The following is a 4,972-nucleotide window of genomic DNA, read 5'->3' on the forward strand; positions in this document are numbered from 1 at the left end:
TTTGTCAAAAATTTCTATGATGCATGTGAATCATTTGATGAGCTTCCTAGCTCAGTTTGGGCCTGAATTGGAGACAGCAGCTTTCGTCGGTTTGTGGCCACACTCCCCTCAGCTAGCGAGAGATTCGATCTATGCTCTACTCAAGAGGTGGATGTATACGACTCACACCTTCCACACTCCAATTGGTGAGCTAACTCTCTCTCCCCTTTTATTTTCGGCCATTACTGGCATCGATTTCTCTAGCACGCCTGTGCCCTTCGATGATACTATCCACCATCAGTGTTCTTATGCTCAGGAGCGCTTCATCATCGACTTACGTGGGTTCTTGCCGATGTTCAAGAACTCATGAAGCATTTCTTACCAATGCTTCATTCTTTAGAATGCTTTGGAAGTTAACCAGATGGCCCGAGCTTTGTTAGTGTACCTCTTTGGTACAACCTTATTCAATGACTCGGGAAACTCGCTGAACTTTCATTATCTAGCTCCTCTATGGGACTTGGACCAGGTCTCTTCTTACGGGTAAGGGTCTATAGCTCTTGCATATCTATACCATCAGATGGACGTCATCATTCTAGGTAGTAAGGGGATTTACGGTTTTTGGCATGTGATCTACGTGAGTTATGTTCTGACTTCTTTTCCTTAGTTCCTTTTATATATATATCATGTGTGCTGACTCCTTATTCTTCAGGTTTGGGCCTTCTAGTGGGCTCATAAGCCATCTACACTTCACGGGCTTTTTCTTGCCTAAACTACTGGGGCTCGAGCAGGACTATCACACTAAAGTAGTCACTGGTTCACGTGCACTGCATATGGATTAACAACCGGACCTAGGACATGGTAAACAAAATTCATTAGTCGTATTTATGCTCTATTTATATTATTACTTACCTTTCTGGTTCGTAGATGTTGAGTGATTGGCTGGGAGAGCACAGCCAATGGGAGCCTTATATGTTATTCACAGCTGACCTCGGACAGGAGAGGATCCTATTGGCTAGGCCCTGCATGTCGGGTGTGGTATCTAGGTGATAGGATTTACAGTTGGGATTGAGGTCCTAGCAGGCGCCGAGTCCTATTATCTCCACCTCTTTCCATATTCTGGATGGTGGATCTTGTTGGGGAGGAGCTAGCGGAATATTTGAATGGGTACGACAAGCCTAAAGACCTTACTAACCGATCCTGGCTAACGAACTATACCTCGTTCATCCCTCAACTGCTGGGAGCTCTACCTCTTAGAGATGATGTTATTGCTCAGGTATTTTCTTGGTTTCACTTAGAGTTTTTTTGTTTTTTCGTCACGTACTGCTCTTTTATTAATTTATTTACAGCTTGTTTCCAGCTTCTTACTATTCGTAAGCCGATTCAGGAATGCTCCTCTCGACGCTCCAGGCCTTCTCATGTTGTAGGCTTATCTACGGGTGTGACTTCCGAGGCACCTCCTATGATCGTATCTTATGTGGTTTCGGGAATTGTTTCGTTCCCCCTTGATCCGATGGTTTCATAATAGAGCCCATTTGGTATTATAGAGCACTAGCTTGCCATGGATCAGTATTTTCTTTAGGAGTTCATTCCAAGCACTTGCACCCATGTAAGCTTATTCTTTTCTTCTATGTTTTCACCTCTTGGCTTTCCTAGAAAGGTTAGTGACATATATACGAATACAAGTTCAAAGGGGTTCGCTCAAGCAGTTACATCGACTAGTCGGCACTGCAAGGAGACAATTCTTCGTCCTTGTCGAGGATTGGCAAGTAAGAGCCAAAGTAAATTATAAGATGAAAAGAGTATGGTTGTATGCATGAATTGTGCGAACTAATCTCCTTTTAGGTTATTATCAGAGGGACCACGAAGGGTTACAAGGACCGCTAGATGACCTATAGCGCCAGCTTGATGCTCAGTAACATCGGATCAACATACTGACCCTTCAACTATCAGCCTTGCAAAGCCAAGGGATGGATGCTAAATTAGATGGCGAGATGGATAGTTCAGGAGGGAACTCCAGCTTCTGACTTCCCTTTGCTTGTACTTTTCTTCTGATCTTATTTCTTTTAATTTCTACATTTGTATGAGCTTGTGCTTGTCGAAAATCAAGTAAGCACTTGAAAAATTGCCAAAACGGGTTAGAAATTGCATTTGGAAGCCGTGCAACCAAATCTCTTTTCTTTTGCCTTAATTTTGCCTAAGCCACCCTTTCGGGTTTTCAACTTAGCAGGCTAATGTCTTAAGTTTTTCCTAACTCGCTCATTTAGGTTTTCAACTTATCAGACACTATTTTTGCCTAAGCCTCCCTTTTAGGTTTTTAACTTAGCTTTTTCCTTTTCTTTTTGTTTCTTTTTTCTTTTCTTCTTTTTAGCTATAGGAGGAGCCTCATATATTGATTTCCCCTAGCTTTTCCCAATTCAAGAGGACTCTAGAACTAGCTGCTCTATCTAAGGATATAAATGCAAATGCAAAGAGAAAAAAAAATTATGCTTCTTTTCAGATCTCATTTATTTTACTTAGGACTTTCTAGCTTTGTTTTTCTTTCAGTTAGTGCATAAAATGGTAAATAGATATACATATGTTTGATAACAATTCTAAAAAACTTATTCATTTAAAAAAAAAAGCCTAGATGAGTACATTTTGATTTCTCATAATATAACTCTTGTCATCAGACAATCTTTTCAGATTTTCTAGCTAATTATTTTCTATCTCTTGCCTTGACTTTTGCCTGACCAAATTTTCGTGTTTTCCCGATCAAACATGCCATTTTTCTTTATTATTTTCATCATTTCATTTTTATTATACATGGTATTTCTTGAGATGATCTATATTGATTGGCTCAGTGAACTCGTTCTCCTCTAGGTCTGAGATATTAGCAGCACTTTTGGGCAGAATCTTCTTTACCAAGTACGGGCCTCCTAGTTCTACCTAAACTTTCTTCTCGGGTCAAACGCGGTAGGCCTTGTATGCTTCAATACTAGATCATCAGCTTTGATCTTTCTTAGCTTTACTTTCTTGTTAAATGCCATGGCTATTCTTTTTTGATACAACTGCATGTGGTATAAGGCTTTTATCCTTTTCTCATCAACCAAAGCCAATTGCTGGTATCTTTGCTCAACCCATTAGTACTCTAGTATTTCAGCCTCTAATACAACTCTCAAAGACTTCAACTCTACTCAATTGGCAAAACTACTTCAGTCCCATAAACCATAGAGTATGCGTTTGCCCAGTCGATATTCACTCGGTTGTCCGATATCCGAAAAATGCAAAGGGCAATCAAAATGACTAGTTCTTATGATTCCAAACCATCTTCGAAGGCATTTTCTTCAAACTCTTGTTGGTTGCTTCTACCGCTCAATTCGCTTGAGTTTTGTACGAAGAAGACTAGTGATGCTCGATCATATATTCTATAAGTTTGTTGTCTCACCCATGAACTGTTACCCCATTATCCATCACAACATGAAGCGAGACCCCATATCTACAAATCAAGTTCCTTTCTATGAATCCGACCATCTCTCTTGACCCTACAGTGGTGAATGACTCGGCTTCAACCCACTCAGAAAAGTAGTCAATTGCTACAACTATGAACCTATGACCATTCGAATGAGGTTTTATTTCTCCAATAATGTCGATCCCCTAAGCTACAAAAGGCCAAGGAGGGAAATGCCTACATGTTTTGGGTCGAAGCCTTGTAAGATGTGGGCTTCAAACTCTTATAGAGGAAAATATCTCAAATAGCAAGCAATTAGATACTTAGTGGAGATTTCTATTGTCATTACCATTTGTTGAGTCTTGGATAAGTGTGAGTGGTTTTCTTGAAGCCCGCCCCAAGCAATTGCAGCTACGTCACTAAATCCTTTCAGTCTGTCTGACACTTAGTTAATCATTTGCTTACATTTAATCATAGAATAGCAACTTTATTGATTTTGTTAGGGTTAGATATCATAAGATGCTGTAGTAGTTCTACGATCACCCTTACCCGAGAATACGACCTTGATACTCACCATTAGTGCTAGTTTGTATCGATAGGTTCACTATCTTAGATTGTAGCTACACAAATAGCCTATCAAGTTTTTGGCACTGTTGCCGGGGACTCTTTTATGTGAACTAGAGTGAATTTGTGTTTGTGTTAATCTAGCCATTTTTTTTGTCTTTTCATTTTTTCTATATATATTCTTTATTATTGTATTTATTCCTGTGTTCTTTGGTTGCTACCTTTCCATTTCAGGAAGTTTATGACCAGGAGCTTTAATCCTACTCCTATACATCCTCTTGCTGAACTAGAGTGATCCCTCCAATTGTTGAGGAAGCATATGCAAGAAGAAGAGGAGGCACGGATAGAGTTTGAAGCCCCTATGAATAGACCAGCAGGGATATTGCGACCACCTATGGCGGCCAACAACTTCGAAATAAAGCCAAACGTGATACAGATGGTCCAAAATCGCGTACAATTTGGGGGACTACCGAGCAAGGACCCAAACGCTCATATCACCAACTTCTTGGAGATCTGCGACACCTTCAAGATAAATGGAACAACTGATGATGCCATTCGGTTGAGGCTATTTCCTTTTTCTCTGAGAGATCAAGCGAAAAGATGGTTGAAGTCACTCCCGGCCAACACTATCACGACATGGAGATCATTGGCTGAAATTTTTTTATATAAGTACTTTCCTCCTACTAAATTGAGAAATGATATATCTTTTTTTGTGCATTTCGATGACGAGAGTATGTACGATGCTTGGGAAAGGTATAAAGATTTGCTCTGGTGTTGCCTGCACCATAGACTACCAGTATGGATGTAGGTCCAGACCTTCTATAGCGGTTTGAACCTTGCTACTAGGCAGATGGTAGACGCTGCAATAGGTGGGGCCTTGAACAATAAGATGTCAGAGTAGGTGCAAGATCTCATAGAGAAGATGGCCATGAATAACTACCAATGGCAATCCTCTAGGAGTTGGCCAGTCAAGTAGGGAGTAGTCAACCAGCTAGACTCCAC

General features: G+C 40.5%; 1 non-coding gene across 1 annotated transcript; it reads right to left on the reverse strand.

The window, feature by feature from the left end:
- Window positions 1-4,655: 4,655 nt before the first annotated feature.
- On the reverse strand, window positions 4,656-4,762 carry LOC112535362. Its single transcript, XR_003079517.2, has one exon. It is a non-coding gene; the product is annotated as a small nucleolar RNA R71 (small nucleolar RNA).
- Window positions 4,763-4,972: the final 210 nt, after the last annotated feature.

The sequence above is a fragment of the Ricinus communis genome, chromosome 4 (assembly GCF_019578655.1).
Source record: "Ricinus communis isolate WT05 ecotype wild-type chromosome 4, ASM1957865v1, whole genome shotgun sequence".
NCBI lineage: Eukaryota > Viridiplantae > Streptophyta > Magnoliopsida > Malpighiales > Euphorbiaceae > Ricinus > Ricinus communis.